Source organism: Triturus cristatus, chromosome 7 (genome assembly GCF_964204655.1).
Source record: "Triturus cristatus chromosome 7, aTriCri1.1, whole genome shotgun sequence".
Lineage (NCBI taxonomy): Eukaryota > Metazoa > Chordata > Amphibia > Caudata > Salamandridae > Triturus > Triturus cristatus.
Window position 1 is genome coordinate 305,223,505 of NC_140590.1, and position 17,980 is coordinate 305,241,484.

The 17,980-nt window shown below is 45.1% G+C and overlaps 1 long non-coding RNA gene across 1 annotated transcript in view; it reads left to right on the plus strand.

The window, feature by feature from the left end:
- The first annotated feature begins 4,087 nt into the window (after positions 1-4,087).
- Positions 4,088-17,980, plus strand: part of LOC146809523 (uncharacterized) — a 111,803-nt gene continuing 97,910 nt past the window's right edge. The window contains exon 1 of the long non-coding RNA XR_014966448.1: positions 4,088-4,201. This is a non-coding gene — a long non-coding RNA (uncharacterized LOC146809523). The remainder of the gene's footprint in view (positions 4,202-17,980) is intronic.

Consider the following 17,980-nt stretch of genomic DNA (forward strand, 5'->3'; position numbering starts at 1 on the left):
ATGAAAGAATTACACGTGGGAATGCAATTGCATGGCTTAATTAATAAGTGAACTAAGTTGGTGAGCGAATTAATTAAATAAGTGTGGCTAATGTGCTATTTGTTAGGTGTTTGCGCTTTAAAATAATATGCTTTAATGCTTCTTTATGTTGCAAATGGCTAGATAAATACATACACATAAGGGTATTAGTGGGAATTAACACTGTATAATCAATACGATGTAGTAACGTTGTTTTGTGTTTCTTTTTAATTAAGTTATCCATTTTGGCCTGTTGAGAAAATGGCCGACATCTACAGCCTGCATTTGAGTAGATGAAATATGAAGAGAGGCCTTGCTGAATATGGTTGAATATGACCTCGGCCTCTGTCTGAGCTAAAAGTTATGAAAAGACGACAACTCTGGGATGGTCGCCAAGTATCCTTGGAGAAGAACATTTGTCACAAATGAACATTTTTGATAAACTTGCGGTGGCTTCATTGCAAGTGATATAATTCCGGCGAAGAGCATCAATGGATGTTGCAAGTTTAGTTGTGACTTCCTTTTTCCGTGTTTTTATTTTTGAGATATGAGAGTGAAGATTTTTTCTAATGTTGCGAGCTGACATCCTTTCCTGCTCGTTCTGCTCAACGGACGTTTAGAGTTTGTTTGTAACTTTTAGTATGTAAATTTTAGTATAAATATTGTTAGACTAGAGAGGGTCTAAGGCCTCTTCTTCCTGAACTTATGCTCAAGAGGATCGATGCTGACTGAGAGGACGGCGACTCGAGAGACTTTGATACTTTACTGAGAGACCTGTCCTAACTTAGAGTACGACATTTAGCCAGAATAGGTAAATATGAGAATAATGATTTTGCAATTGAATAACTTTTCATTTTGAACTAATTTAGATAAATCATTCTTGTTTGAATATCAGTGTCGGGTGGTTATGTCTTTGTCATTTATTGAGATCCCAAATGTATTCTTATTGTTTATATCATGACTCGAGACAATTCAATTTGGTTGCATTGACCTCAAATTAGATGCAGATTGATCAAGGAGTTCTCTCATATATTCAGTGTGGATAGAGTAATAGAATGAATGTTGGTGTGATGGGCCCTAGCGTATGATGCGTGTATGTGTGTATGACTGTGAAATTACTCTGTCCGTGGAAGTAGGGAGAATTTATAAGCTCTGATCTGCAGCACTTTCACCTCCGAACCCTTTCTATGCTCTGAATTCTCCTCTAAAGACCATCTCTCACCAGTCTCTTGATGCTCCAAACAAGCCCCCCAACCAAAGAGACTCGCATTTGTTTCCAGCGCAAAATACGGGCATATTCAAATATTGCACAACCATTTCAGGCCTCCAGATTGTCCAACCACAAAACAAATTCCTCCCAAACGTCCTCTAAGAGAAATACCTGATCTCCATACCACAAGCCTCTCCCTAAAGCTTCCGCCTTTAATCTCAGTAAAGCTCTGTAATAAAGTGGACCAGGGAAAACAACCTGAAATGAAGAATAAAACAATCCAATCACTCTCACCAGAGCCCTTAAAGTAACACTTTCTTTCTTTAGCAAACCTTTCACTTTCGACTTTATCTTTACCACCATTTTTTCCGGTAAACTCGAAGACTTGTCCTTTGTGTTAACTATGAAACTTAAAAACCCCGAACACTGACTTTTCGTGTTGATCAGAAACCCCAGTCCTTCCAATAGACATACAGCCACATGCCGGTGCTCTTTTAATTCATACTGACTCTGCAACATTATTAAAAAAGCATCCAGATACATGATCATTCTAATACCTATCGCACTGTGAAACTTCGCCACTGGTCTCAGAACCTTTGGAAAACACCAAGGTGCCAATGCCAACCCAAATGGAAGGCATGCAAACTGATACAGAGCTCCTAACCACCTGAACTTAAGAAACCTGGGACTCTATATCACTATCGGAATTGTAAAATACGCATCCTTCAGATCCAATTTCACCAACCAGTCATTCTCCTGCAAAATATCCCTCAATAGATTGATCCCCTCCATCGTGAAATGCCTGTAAATGAGAAATTGATTCAATCCTCTCAAATTTATTGCAGGCCTCCATCCCTTGTCCTTCTTTTTGAACAAAAATATTATACTCACAACACCCCAACGTTCCTCGTATACTCTCTGTATAGCTTCTTTTAGTAACTTCTCTTGCACCTCCTTTTCTACTACATTTTGCAGCTCCTCTTGAAAGCCTAATGGCCTTGACTCCCCCATCTGCATTGAATCCGTTCCGAATTCTAAAACAGATCCCTGAACGTATCCACTGATTTTTATGGTAAAATCTTCCAATTGTTCACAAACCACCTTAAACTTCCCCATGCCTTTTTTGGGGTAAAACCAAAAGCAGTCTTTATACTTACCCTGAAATCCTTGAGCAAACTGTGCTCTTTCTCTGGACTGGCATGTCCTGCTTGCTCTTCCCCTCTGGGGATAAAACCCCGTGGCAGACTGAAAACCTCATTGTCCTGAGAGACACATGGGAGATTTCCATATCCATGTTGGGCCAAATGGCTTCTATTGATGGCTTGATCTTTTCCATCAAGCTTACACCCACGTCCCTGGGACTGGTACTCGGGCCTTGTAAATGATCGGACAACGAAATGGCCCCTTCCCCGGCCCGATCAAAAACACTTCTGCCAAACACTCTCCTCAGAGAGGATTCTGCCTTGTCTAAACTGGTGAAGGTGGAGACATACTTCCTTACCCCTTCACCAATACTTCTCCAAACAAATAACCCTTATGGTCCTCCGATGGCTCTTTTTTTAGCAGAATCGCCCAACTTGGGACTTCTCCGCATCAAGACTGCCTTGCGTCACTCAGACATAATTGCAGTAATCGCGTTTCTGAGGAAACAAACTGCTCTCTGCGACCATGCACACAGCAAGTCATTGTCTACCTGTACAGACGTTATCTTTGCTTCTTCAGCCATGTCCAAAAATCTGGCTAATAGCCCCAGTATAGCCGGCAAACGACCCTGACACTGTTTTAGTGCCCTTTCTAATCCTTTACTTGTGTCACGACCCATCTTAAACAGGAAACTGATTAAACCAGGATCCAAATCAGGCGTCACACAAGTTTTATTTTCAACAACTTTCCAAGAGCACTCCACCCTCATCACAACCCTGGCCCCCTTCTCCAATGGTCTACTGATCCACAGTTTAAAAAAATCTGCCACATGTGGAAGTGGCCACCAGTCTGCACGTCTGGGATGCCTCATCATCTCAGGACTGAACATATTCTCTGCTTGAGGATCTTTAACAATCCTCTATTCTTTTCTTTCCTTCTCTATTTTGCCCACATCCATGTCCCATCCATCAACAAAGTAATCATCTAAGATGAACTTATTGTCATTATCTCCATAATCCTGACTGAGTTCATCTCCATGCACATTCTTAGTTTCCTTTGTGCCGCTAGGGAAACCATCTTTCATGCCGTGTTGAACACCTTCTTCATTTGTGGCGCTTAGCACACCTTTCTCTTTAGTCAGAAATCTGACTCCAACATTTAAATTTTTAGTTTTCCTTCTTCTTTTTCCAAATCCTCTGTCTTTACTTTCCTCATCTTCATCTATTGACCAAAATTCATCCCCTCAAAGTTCCACAACCTTTCCTTCCCTCTTCAATACATTTTCAAAAGCCTCCTTTACAGAGGTCCTTACTTCCTCATGCACCAGCTTCCTCACGAAGCGTCCCCAACACCTTAATAATAATGAAAAGATTTATATTCATCCCTATCTCCAGATAAATCACTTTCTGTCAAACCTTTTAAATAAATCTACCTTCACTTTTTAAAATTAATCTTCACACTGCTGCTATCCTACTTAAACTGCTGATAATCAAAACGCTATGAAATCAGCAGTTAGTTGGGCTGAGGTAACAATTGCCACTACCTTTTCCAAAATGGTGATCACGCCTTCAATCCATTTAATCTCTATGCAAAAGACTTCCTTTTGCAAAATGGCCCCTACGCAACGTCGTCACATAAGTGTGCATGACGGCGTCACGGTCACTATTACGGTTGCCTCTGAGGAACAAATCCTTTTCACAAAGCGCCCTCGGAAAACAACACTCAATCCAACCTGTGCGAGCAAAGGAAGCCTCGCACAAGCACAGGTCGTTGCCCTGAAGCCGTTACCGCAGCCAAGCACCAGCCCAATGTTGCCGCTCATGCCCCACGGTAACAGTCACTTCTATTATTATTTTTTCTAAAAATTGTTCAGAACTAAATACCTACTGATAAAGGAACAAATACCTACGTGTACGCTACAAACCCATACCTTATGTGTCTTACTGAAACATGGTTGAAGGAAGGCTCCAACCCTGATCTGGCCCTGGCTATTACCCCCGGATTTCGGATTTTGTGCTCCAGCCGGGGTGGATACAGGGTGGGGGGGAGAGGGGTTGTCATTGTCCTGAGAGACACATGGGAGATTTCTACATCCATGTTGGGCCAAATGGCTTCTATTGATGGCTTGATCTTTTCCATCAAGCTTACACCCTCCTTCTCCTTCACCGGCATGCTGGTCTATAAGCCACCGGGCTGCCCTAATAGCTGTATGTCAGAACAATGTGACGCCATTGCCCAGCTGACAAAACATTACGCTAATTTCACGGTTCTGGGAGATTTTAACATGCATGCCGATGTCCTGAACTGCCCTCAAGCTACCCAGCTAATGCTGGCCTTAACCTATTCAGTTTGTTACCTCCCCGACTCATAGTGCATGCCATACGCTGGACTTAACCTTCTGAAATAACCACAGTATGAGAACAGAGGCCCCCAAATTCTTGCTATGGATGGATCTCTTTGTTGTCCCATTCAGCTTCAGTGGCAAGGGCAACCAACCAATAAATTGCAAAACTTCGGAAAAGAGGAGGAACTGGCAGAAAGTCACAAAGGAGGCCTTTGGGCCTGCCCTTCAAGCAACATTGCCATCCCTGACAGGAAACCCCGAAAGTGATTCGATCTGTTTTAACATATGGATCTGTAATGCACCGAACGCGCTCTCCCTTTCAAAAACAGTTACAGTCAATAGATCTAAGCTACCGACCCCCTGGTTCTCTGTGGAACTTAGAGCAGAGAAAAGCTGGAGCACTGCTGGAGAAGGTCGTATAATCCCTCAGCTAAAAATGCCTATAAGGTGGATCTTGAAGAATTCCGCACACTGATGCGACTTAAGATGAGAGAATATTTCTTGAGGCACATTGAGAATGCGGAGAACTCCTCTAAAGAAATGTTTAATATCGTAAAGTGTAAGTATCAAAGGGAGAGAGAGGAACGTGAGAGCTAGTTCACTTTCCCTTAAAGGTATATGAATAATCAACAAGAACTAGCCTCTGGATGAAAGCAATATGCGTGTTTTCTCTGATAGAGGAAACGTCTGTTTCAAATGAAAGCCCTCACCCACCAACCTAGTTGGTGGCATACTTCATCATCGGACCCCACCCGGTGGCACAGAGTGTGCCCCGGGCAAGCTACGACGCCTGTTTACAGCGGAGCGGGTATAGGTAAGTGAGTGTGCAGTGGTGATGTGTGCGTGTAAATTAAAAAACTGTTCTGGGGTCCCACTACCCTTGGGGGTTATTTTATTGATGGGCCTTTGGCAGTATTAAAAACAAAGCGGTGGATGTACTTTGAGAGAGCTATGGTTTCCTTCATCCACTATGGTCAACATGTTTCAGCCAGGCCGCATATTGAACTGGCTTTCTTCAGGACCTATACAAGTGAAAAATGTGAAGAGTGATTAAAACTAGGCCAATGTGTATGTGACCAGGTATGTGACACACTCTCTAAGGTGCGCTCTAGGTAAGAGGAGGATTTCCTCTTCTGCTTAATACCTGTAGGAGAAAAAACACAGATACAATACAGACAAACACACAAATAAAGAGGTAGCTTTCATTGAATGCACATATAAATTACGTGATTCTGTACCGCGGTGTTCGTGCTGTAACCGGATAATTGCGGCGGTGACATTCGGTTTGTGACGGTTCTACAGTGTACAGTTCAATGTTTGCCTGTAAAATGCGCCATTGTGTCAGAAAAGTCAATAGCGGAAAACTAGCATGCGTAATGTGCAGAAAAAAGGCTGATTAGCTGAGAGAAAGTCTTACTCTGCTGAGGTCAGAGCTAAGCCTCATGAGTTTCCAACAGCGGGATCCGGCTTGTAGTCACACACTGGTTCATGAGAAAAAGACACAACGGTGAGGTGTTTTGCCCCACCATTTAGAGGCTTTGGATCCCTTTAAAAACCCCGCTTACTTCGTCAAAGCTCGCGACCCGCTCTGAGACCTACTTGGCTGGCGTGGAACACTCCGTCGGTATTGGCGTCCTTTCGGGACGTGCTTAAATACCCGGTGTGCTTCACAGGTGGACGCACTTGCTTCAATTATGCGAATAGCGTCTGCAGGGGAGTTGAAATTAAGTGTGTAGCGTCTATGGGGGAATGGACACTGAAAACAGACATGGCTATGTGAGTATTGGTTTCTGTTGTCTCAAATTAGAAGACCGATTGCCACAATCTATTAAGACCTGGGGACTGTATGAATGGAGAGTCGTCCCGTAATGGGGAATTGACACAATAATAATGAGGATCACGGCTAATTCTTATTTTATGTCGGGATTAAAAAACCACTACTCACATAGCCATGTCTGTTTTAAGTATCCATTCCCCCATAGATGCAATACACGTAATTTCAACTCCCCCGCAGATGCTATTTGCATAATCTCATTGCTATAGGCACCAGTGAAAATCCTAGAAAAGATTGTTCAGTGACAATTTGCCGCCTTTGTAGAAGCCAGTGGTTTGCTGCATGATACAAAATCCAGCTTCCATGCAAGTTATAGCATGGAGACTGCAATACTGGAAGTATCCGAAACTGTCAGAGAGACGTTGGACGTAGATGCTTCCGCTAAGGTAGTACTACTAGATCTGTTGGCAGCGTTTGATACAGTAGCTCACACGACCCTGCTGAAGAGATTAAGTCATTTTGGCTTTCAGGGTACAGTTCTATTCTAGTCTTTTCTAGAAGATCGATCTCAACAGGTCTTCCTTCACCCTTTTTCATCTTCATCCAAACTGTTGGTTTGTGGAGTGCCACAGGGCTCGGCTCTGAGACAGTTTTTTAAATCTATATTTAGCCCCTTTGGCTACTCTCATTGAATCCTGGGGAGTGAAGGTTGTCTCTTATGCGGATGATACACAGCTAGTGTTTTCATTTAGAGAACACTCTGAAGCAGCATTTCTTAACTTCAAAGTGTGCTTGGAAGATATTTCAAAATGGATGAACAGCAATTTTCTGAAATTAAACGCAGACAAGACTGAAGTACTCTTTTTCAGTCAGGTGGCGCCTCCTTCATCCAGCCTTTGGTGGCCTTTGGAGTTGAATCCACCACCAACTCCGGTACCATCTGCTAGAAACCTGGGAATGAGGTTTGATGCTGATCTTTCCTTTACGGCTCAAATCTGGCATATTTTCTCATCCTGTTTTGTGAAGTTAGGATCTGTCAGAAAGCTACTGCGTTTTCTCCCAGAGGATATCTGTAAAAATCTTTATCCATGCATTGGTGACCTCACGCTAGGATTATAGAAATAGCTGACACCCGGGGCTTCCAGCTTATATGATTCTTAGATTGCAAATAATTCAGAATGTGGCGGCTAGGATCATTCATTAGGTCTCTTTTTGCCATCATATCTCCCCCTATCTGAGGCAGCTCCATTCAATCAATCAATCAATCACATAATTTGTAAAGTGCACTACATACCCGGTAGGGTTTCAAGGTGCTGGGTGGGGGAGGGAGGTGCTGTTACTGGTCGAAGAGCCAGGTCTTGAGTTGTCTCCTGAAAGACAGCAGGTCTTCGGTTTGTCTCAGGTCGAGGGGGAGGGTGTTCCAGGTCATGGCGGCGCGATGGGAGAAGGACCTGCCTCCGGAAGTGGTTCTCCGGATGCGTGGGACCGTGGCCAGGGCGTGGTCAGCGGAGCGGAGGTTCCTGTTGGGTATGTAGAAGGAGAGTCGACTGTTGAGATAGGCAGGGCCGGTTTTGTGGAGTGCTTTGTGTGCATGGACCAGGATTTTGAAGGAGATTCTTTTGTCGACGGGGAGCCAGTGCAGGTTCCTCAGGTGGGGGGTGATGTGGTCGCGGCGCGGGACGTCGAGGATCAGGCGTGCGGAGGCATTCTGGATCCTCTGTAGTCTGCTGATGAGCTTGGACGGGGCTCCGGCGTAGAGGGCGTTTCCGTAGTCGAGTCTGCTGCTGACTAGGGCCTGGATGACTGTTTTCCTCTTGTTGGTCGGAATCCATCTGTAGATCTTGCGGAGCATGCAGAGGGTGTTGAAACAGGTGGAGGAAACTGCGTTGACTTGTTGGTCATGGAGAGTTTTGAGTCGAGGATGACTCCCAGTTTGCGTGCGTGGATGGTGGGGGCCGGGGGGAACCCCAGTGAAGTGGGCCACCAAGAGTCATCCCATGCGGAGGGGTTGGATCCGAGGATGAGGATTTCCGTCTTGTCTGTGTTCAGTTTGAGGCGGCTGTCTTCCATCCAGTCGGCGACGGCCTTCATTCCCTGGTGGAGGTTGGATTTGGCGGTGAGGGGGTCCTTTGTGAGGGAGAGGATCAGCTGAGTGTCGTCGGCGTAGGAGATTATGTTGAGGTCGTGCTGTCGGGCGATGCGTGCTAGTGGTGCCATGTAGACGTTGAACAGTGTTGGGCTGAGGGAGGATCCTTGAGGGACGCCACAGATGATCTTGGAGGCCTCGGATCGGAACGGGGGGAGGCGGACTCTCTGCGTTCTGCCAGAGAGGAAGGAGGTGGTCCAGTCCAGGGCCTTGTTACGGATCCCTGCATCGTGGAGGCACGTGCGTAGTGTGAGGTGGCAGACGGTGTCCAAGGCGGCGGAGAGGTCCAGGAGGATGAGGGCCACCGTCTCGCCGCTGTCCAGCAGGATCTTGATGTCGTCTGTGGTGGCGATGAGGGCGGTCTCGGTGCTGTGGTTGCTGCGGAATCCTGATTGGGACTGGTCTAGGATGTTGTTGTCTTCAAGGTGCCGGGTGAGCTGGGTGTTTACTATCTTCTCGATGACCTTAGCTGGGAACGGAAGCAAGGAGATGGGCCTGAAGTTCTTGAGGTCGCTCGGGTCCGCCTTGGGTTTCTTCAGTAGGGCGTTGATCTCTGCATGCTTCCAGATCTCAGGAAAGGTGGAGGTCTCGAAGGACAGGTTGATGATTTTGTGCAGGTGCGGAGTGGTGGACTTGCTGGCTTTGTTGAAGATGTGGTGCGGGAGAGGGTCGGACTGGGATCCGGAGTGGATTGTTCCCATGGTCTTGATTGTGTCCTTGATGCTTATGTTGGCCCAGGTTGTCAGGGTGTTGTGGGCGGTGGGGTGTGGTGGATTCGGTGCGGTGTGGTCGGCAGGGGTCATCCGGGGTCTGAAGCTGTCATGGATGTCGTGATTTTACAGTGAAAGAAGGTGGCGAGGGAGTCGCACAGGGCTTGCGATGGTGGGATGTCGTTGGTGTTGGAGCTGGGGTTGGAGAGTTCCTTCATGATGGTGAAGAGCTCCTTGCTGTTGTGTTCGTTGTTGTCAAGGCGGTCTGTGAAAGAGGTTCTTTTGGCGGTCCTGATGAGGTGGTGGTGGTTGCGGATGGCGTCTTTGTGGGCAGCGCGGCTGTCTGGCGTCTTGTCGTTGTGCCATATGTTTTCCAGTTTCTGGCAGGTGCGTTTGGAGTTGAGGAGTTCCGGGGTGAACCAGCTGACTCTTCTGCTGGTGTCTGTGTTGGTGGGGTTTTTCAGTGGAGCGACGGTGTTGGCGCAGTCGTTCATCCAGCGTTCGAGGGCGAGTGCCTCTTCATCCGGGTCGGTTGGGGTCGTCGGGGGTTGAGTGTGAGTTTTGTTTGTAGTTGATCACCAGTGATTTTGCCCCAGCGGCGGCGGGGGTCTGTAGGGTGCGGTGGTGTGTGGGCGGTTTACGGAAGGAGAAGTGGATGCAGTGGTGGTCTGTCCAGGTGAGTTCGGAGGCGTGGCTGAAGGTGACGTGGGGGCTTGAGGAGAAGATGACATCTAGCGTGTGGCCGGCGTGGGTCGGCGTCGTGACGAGCTGTTTCAGTCCGAGGTTGGCGAGGTTGTCGATCAGGGTAGAGGAGTTGCTGTCGTTGTTGTTTTCCAGGTGAAAGTTCAGGTCTCCGAGGAGGATGTAGTAGGTGGAGGTCAGCGCGTGCGTGCTGATGAGGTCGCAGAATTGAGGCCGGGGTCCTGGAGGTCTGTAGACGAGGGTGCCTCTTAGGGTGGTCTTTGGGTTCGTGTGGATCTGGAAGTGCATGTGTTCGGCGGTGCTGAGGGTGTCGTTGGTGTTTGTTGAGATCTTGATGGTGTTTTTGTGGACGATGGCGATTCCTCCTCCGGCCCTGTTGGTGCGGTCTCTGTGGGTGATCTTGTACCCGTCTGGGATGGCTATGGCGGTGTCTGGCGAGGAGCTTTCGTTCATCCAGGTCTCGGTCAGGAAGGCGACGTCCGGTGATGTGGTGTCGAGTAGGTCCCAGAGTTCGACGGCGTGTTTGTGTGCGGAGCGGGTGTTGATCAGGATGCATCTAAGCTGGTTGGCTTCTGTTGTGGTGGGTGTTTTGGTACTTTCGTGGCAGGAGAAGCTGCAGTTCCGGCAGGTGAAGGGGCCGTGGGTGCGCCTCGGGGCGGCCTTGCAGCAAGTGTGATTTCTTCCTGGGTTGAGAGCGATGAAGGTCTTGGCGTCGTAGCGGAGGTGGTCGACCTGGCAGGTGCGAGGGCCAGGGGTTCTGGCGCTGGGCGTGGTCCAGGCGCGGACGGGCGCAGATGGGCTTGCCTTAGGCTTGCCTTTGGCACGCCTGCGGCGCGGCTGCACAGCGGCCGCCATATATGGGGAGGTGGGGAGGGAGGAGCAGCTGGGAGGCGGGATGCGAGGGACGGGTGTGGAGAATGGGCGTGGAGGGGGCAGGGCCGCAGGGGAGGCAGCGGCGGGGACGGAGGACGGGAGACCGGTGCGGGGCACAGAGGAGTGAAAGGTGAACATAAAGCAAAGGGGCACAGAGCAGGCGGCGATCAGATTACCAGAATACAGAATACAGAGGCACAAAGCAGAGGGGTGATCAGGATACAGAATGCAAAGTACAAGGGGCACAAAGAAGAGCAGCGAGCAGGGGGCACAGAGCAAAGCGGAGATCAGGATATAAAATATAGGGGGCACAAAGCAGAGCGGCGAGTGGGGGCAGGGGGCACAGACATATGCAGGAACAAGGCAACGGCGGCAAAAGGAAACAGTGCACAAACGAACAGTGAAAAACGAACCTAAAGGCCACCACTGGCCACCAGGGATGAGGCGCAGGTGGAAGCCTGCGGGTGGAGGAGGGCCTCGAATTCACCGGCGGTGGCAACAGCAGCGATCAGCGAGAAGTGACAGCGGGGGTGCAGGCAGAGCTGCAGCAGGGGGGAGCGACCTACCAGGAGGTCAAGTGTCCCTGTGGCCAAGCGTAGATAAGTGGCTCCCTGTGGCCAAGAGGATTGAGTTTAAAGACCTGACATTGGCTTTAAGAGCCTTAAGGGGCATAGGGCCACACTATCTCAGGAGCAGGCTTAGCTTGTACCATCAGGAGCGAACCCTTAGATCTAATCATCTGCGACTTCTTCACATTCCGAGGTATGCCAAAGCACAACGAGGTGGCAGGTCTTTCTCGGTACAGACGGCTAAGCTCTGGAATGCACTGCCCACTTATCTACTCTTGGCTGAGACAGAACAGGGATTCAGGAAGGAGTTACAAACTTGGCTCTTCAGTCAGGCATAGATTAAGCTGGTCAATCTATTCTTCAGTCTCGCTTTAGCTCCGGGGCGCCTCAGCTGAGGCAGTTGCGTGCTCTGTAAATGGCTTTGATTGATTGATTCAGTAGATGTGTTGCCTAAAGTCCTGATGCAAATACAGGAGGAGCAGGATGCTTCATCTGCCGTTGATTTGGTTTGGAGTTAATTGGTAATATTAAGGCTACAGCTAAAATTGTTCTTAGCTATATAAAAAATGATGTGGCACTATTGACAATTCATCAAAAGTATGCTGCAACTCCACAAGACTGGAAAAAACTAAAAAGTGGATTTGCAGCGGATTTTAACTCAAAATAAGTTCTCCATGGTTAGAGACACTCTCAGCACAAATCTACAGAAACCCCAGTTAATACCTAAAATAGCAACAAAAGAAAAATCAGAAAGAAAAGAAGAATAGAAACAGGGAGAAAGAACAACAGCCCACCTGAAGTTTAAGACGTTCCTGAACTTGGAAGGGACTCATACCTTTGTTAAGGTAGAAACGCCAAATGGGCATTTGAATGAGCTGGATTTAGATTTAAAAAGTTCATATTCAAATTGAAGGGAACCTTGAGAGGAAAATCTCAATGATTTTTTAGACTCAATTGACTGATTCATTACATATAATAGTTGCTGAAGAATACAGACCCCGACAAAATATAATGAAAGCTCCACTCATGGAGGAAGGTATTATGGGAGTTTTTCTAGGTTAGTGCCCAAGCCACTTAAGGGCCAGCGCACCAATAAGTGGGTGTTACAAATGGCTACAGTGCTACGCAAGAATGAGATGGCTGGGACAAAAATGCAATTCCACATATGAATAAGACAGAGATTTTGAGATCATTGGTGAAATTCAAGTTGCAGATGCAGTTTTCTGATTAAACAATGCTATCTGTTAATCATAGATATTCTCTTGATCATAAACAACAAACATAAGCCTGCAAGTTTTTTGCAACCTTTAATATTAATATGTCGCCTCTTTATGGCTGAACAATACTCTAAACAAGTTCTAAAGAGTTTTTTTTAAATGGTGTGGGTCAAGTGCTACATGATTTGCACATTAGGCAGTGCACCAATCAACAGCATATAAATCAGAACAGAGCAAAAAAATATATAAAATAAAAATGACAAAGAGATACAATTATATAGAGAAACATAAACAATATAAATCACAAATCAGGAAGAAAGCTCCAAAAGCTTTATCAATGTCAATTATTTACCTAAAAACGAGATATTTGTGAATACATTACGTTGGGTTGAATTAATAAATAAACTTTCCAAAGTGAACTAGAATGAGAAAAATAGTCATAGTCAAGAAAGTGGTTGAAATCACATTCCCTTAAATATCCCCAAAACACAATTCTGTTTGCTTATGTTAAAAAACATGAGGATTAAGTTTCCATTTGTGTTTTTATTTGAAAATAAAGACACAATTAGATGGCCACAAAACACTACTATGTTTATTTAAGTTAAAAGTTATGAAGTTCGAGTTTCCATTTCTGCTCTCAACTCAAAATAAATACATGATTTACTAGTGGACAATCTATAGATACTCCTGATTTCAATACATAGATGCATACCTCACAATTTATATTTATATGATGAAGAACCTAGATTTGCCATTTACTTCTAGTTAAGTACTCAATAAAAAGATCGCAAATCATAGAAAAGATCCTTAGAATGGATCCTTAAATTAAAGCATGACACCAAGTTATAAATCTATGAAGAGAGTTGTGGTAATGGAAGGAGAGTGATAACCCCAAACTGAGATTCTCAGACCTATTATTACAAGACCAAGAGCTACAGTCACAGTGTGATAACTGGGGCATCAAATAAAATAGGACATCTTAAATTTTGTTAGACGTGAACAAATAAAATGAGAATGTTGCCATAATAGAAAAGTAAAGGGTCTTATTAACTCAGTGTGTCAGAGGAATGGAAGTTTAGTGCCTCAAGCTTGCAGATTGTCCAGCTCTACCTCGGCTCTGCAATACAACAAATGGACCCTCACATCTTGTTAATAATGGGGAAAATGAAAGTATCCAAATAAAACGAGCATCCAGTATGCTGCAGTTGACCTTAAATGATAAATAACCTTATGCGATCAGTCCCTTGTATTGTAAGTGTACACACGGTTGTACGATTTAAGATGGGGCTGCAAGTTACTGGCAGACAAACAAAAAGGGGCAGATGAGTACGCTGCAAACTCAAATTACGCTCGCTATGGTCTAAAAGTGGAAATAATTGTGCGAATTTGACCCTAGTTCCTCCAAACGCTCGCTATAACTTTCACAGCACAACAATTAGCACTTTTAGTAGAAATGCCGGGATAATATTTTTAAAAGAAAAAGAGCTCCTCTTTGGAGGCCATGATAACCTGAAGTTTTTGAGCACCCTTGACTTTAGATTTAAATGCAGCCATTATGTGCGCTTTTTTATTGCCTCATCCATATCAGGAGTGTTGACTTGGGGACCATCAATGGTGGCCAATCTCTGGGTGAAATACCTAGTGCGCAGCCCAAAGACATAAAACATTTTTTAAACTCTTTTAAAAGGAATCTCACCTTCACAAAATGTGTGCGGCATACTTCATCCTTGAGTCCTCATCCGGTCGTCCAATACCTCTGGATGGTCTCAACCCTTGCCCTTGTGGGTGGGTAGTGGGGGTTGTTTGGATCCATTCAGTATTATTCGGATCATATTTCCTAGTTAAAATATCCCCCAAGTCCCTTCAACAATCCTTAATATCTAGGTGCTTCGAACTAAATTAAAAACAGAAGAAGATGTGCCTGGAGAATACTATTTTCTCCACATCTATGTAAGTCAACATGTTTCAGCCAGCTTTTTAATCACCCTTTGGGTCACCACATGGATGTCTTTGGTATTTTCCAGGTGTGTCCTGGAATGTTACGTTCATTCCATGCAAAGCACACTCATCTATTAAAACTGAGTTTTCAGTTGGTGTTTCCGTTCGATTGGTCAGGAACTACCCATCATTTCACAATTTTTTCTGATAGGTTAATGCCCCATGGGAAAGTACAGGCAGGCGGGCCCCTTTGTCACACTTTAGCCATGGAGTCCACCCGGCATTTGCACCAACAGTTAGTCCCGTCAGCTCTCAAATTCTGGTTTTTGGAGGTGAGAATGGGAACCCGAAACACGATATATAAGGTGGTTGTTCTCTTTTTTTTATGTGGCCGATAATAGTTGTGTGGTCTATAATTGTTGATCAGGGAAGACAAGATGACTCGATGTGATGGACACTAACCTCTCCCTCATTGTTTGGTGATCTGATTCATGCTCATCTGAAAATGCAAGATACATGCTTAGTAGGACTCAAGTGGAAGGGCGTATAAATGTATCAGAGACAGAGAGGTGCCTACAGTGAAAGGAAATACCTTGTAAATGATGATTGAATGTATTCATTGTCCAAATTAATAGAACGTTAACTTAGTTCACCATCTTAGTCATACTAAGTTGCGGAGAGATATTTGTGCCCGATTGTATTTTTTAAATCTTATAGGTGTACATTTACAAAGTATACATTGATTTCTGTTTTCAAACCGTGACCATACAGTGCTGAAAGTTGAACAGTCTGACCTTAATTACCCTCGAAAAACACACATTAAATGGAAATAATGGTAAAAATCTTTACCATCTTTAAAGATTTTTGCTGAAGTAAGGTTTTGAAGTTAAGGGCCTATTGGGCACTATCAATTAGTAACGTGGATTTCAAGAAGTAGATGTATCATTATGATTACTCAAATAAGGGTTTGAATCTTAATCATGAAACCGAATTATGTGTTAGATAACTTACTGATTATTTTTCTCATACTGTGCAAATGACCATAAATATGTTTTCAGGGCAAATGTACATAGTCTCTACTTTTACATTTTTACAGATAGTGTAAAATGTTCATCTATGTTGAAACCATGTTTAAAGGAACTCAGCTTAAAGAGCTAAAAACGTTCTTTTTCTCTTAATTTGGATTCGTGATTGTGATCTCTTCTATTATTTTTGGTACTTTTAATACCTACAAACTTTATGTCATATTTTAGAATGGCAATCCGAATCCCTGACGTGAATTGACATCGGATGTTTGTCATTTGAGATTTTGAATGCTCTTATGTGTTCTTCCATTTTGCCTTGACCAGTCTAATCATAGCGCGTACATGCATTTTTGAACACGCACAAGAAATTACATAAATGCAACATTTGCTATTGCAATGTAAAAATTCCTTCATGGTTTAAAATTGGCTGTTAGCAGAATCCCAAATCCAGGCCAACGATGGGTGGAGAAATTCAGTACACCTGTAGCTGACAGCTGCTAGCCTGCTCACACCTGATGCATGTGATTATACTGAGCTCTTTTAAGCTCCAGTTTCCTATAGTCCAGTATTGGTCATTGTAGCAATCTTCCTGTTTTGCTGACCCCTTGTTTCCTGAGTTCCTGAACTTTAGTCAATTCTTGTTTCCTAAAGAATCCTGATTCCTGAGTTAAAGCTCAATTCTTCTTCATTGAACTAGCGCTGTCTTCAGTGCTACCTTGTTTCCTTGATTCGTGAACCAGCGATATTTTAGTGTATCATTGATCCTTGCACTTTCCCTGCTTCTGTAGTTTTTGCCCCTGTCTGCCTTCTTCCCATTTACCTTAGTTCCAGTTTGTTGTTTGCTACCATACTATTCCTTCTATCTTAGCTTCCAGTTTTCTTGTGTGGTTTGTTACTTACTTTCTGCCAAATGTGTGCCCTGTGTTTTCCCTTTTTTCCTGTTAAGCACTCCTTGCTAGCACCTTGTCTGTTGTGGCTGTGTATTTTAGTTCTACACCCTTGCTGTTACCGCAAGATCTTTTATAGAATGGGTCGATGCCAACATATCAGATGGGAATATTGTTTTCTTCACCATTCTTTAGGTTTCAATAGTGTCACAAACTTTAGCTAGTCCACCCGCAACTGGTAAACGTCTACATGTTGAGAGGGAATCAAATTCAAACCTTTATTATATATCATTATCTGATCATCAGATAAGTTTATGCTGTCACCGTCATGCATGCTCCTTTTTGATCACCAGGATTCCTGGGCACATTGGATAACCTAGGCGATGTTTCTTGTCCACTATATTATCTTTAAGTTACTTTTATAACATCACAAATGGTATCAGCTTCAAAGACCCTGCCTTTGCATGTATATAATATACATGGATATTTGCAGTCAGTATCTGTACCAGATTCGTGGGTGAGGATCTTACTGAGCTTCATTCGTACTGCATAGAGCTCCCAAGTGCTATAGGGCACTCTCTTGCACGTCCGTCCTTGCTGTTAGTCTAAATGCCAAATTGCCTTTAGAGTTCATGTTTTTTCTGAGCTTTGAATTTCTTGTTCCCTTGTGCATAGCTTCTCCATATCATTCCCTTTCAATGCTGACTCCCTGTGTGATCATGGATGGCTCTGTATGTGTTAGACCTGGTGTCTTTTAGCATGGTGTCCTTTATCTTTTTGCTACTGACCCCCTGTTTTTGACTGGCTTTAGGACTCTGGGCACTTGACCACTGCTGACCAGTGCTCAAGTAGAAGTGCTTCGTGTCTAAAACCTGTTGGCAATTGGTTTCTCCATGATTGGCGTAATTGAGTTGCTAGTAAATCCCTAGGACAGTGAATCAATCAATCAATCAGGTGTTTGTTAAGCGCGACTACTCACCCGTAAGGGTCTCAAGGTGCGGGGGGGGGGTTAGCAGGCTCCAGTCCATCAAGGGGGGGGGTCTGTCGAAGAGCCAGGTTTTGAGGTTTCTTACGAAGATGGGGAGCGATGTTGTCTGTTCGTGGTGGAGTAGCAGGGCGTTCCAGGCTCGGGCTGCGAGGAAGGAGAAGGAGTGGCCTCCTGATCTGGTCTTTCTGGTGCGGGGGACCACAGCGTAGGAGAGCTGGGCAGATCGTAGGGTCCTCTGGGGTGCGTGGAATTTGAGTCGGCTGTTCAGGTATGCTGGTTTAGTGTTGTGGAGGGCCTTGTGGGCGTGGGTGAGCATCTTGAAGGTGACTCTAGCTTTGATGGGAAGCCAGTGGAGTGTGCGCAGGTGCTGGGAGATGTGTCAGTGTCTTGGCAGGTCAAGGACCAATCTTGCGGCAGCGTTCTGGATGTTTTGCAG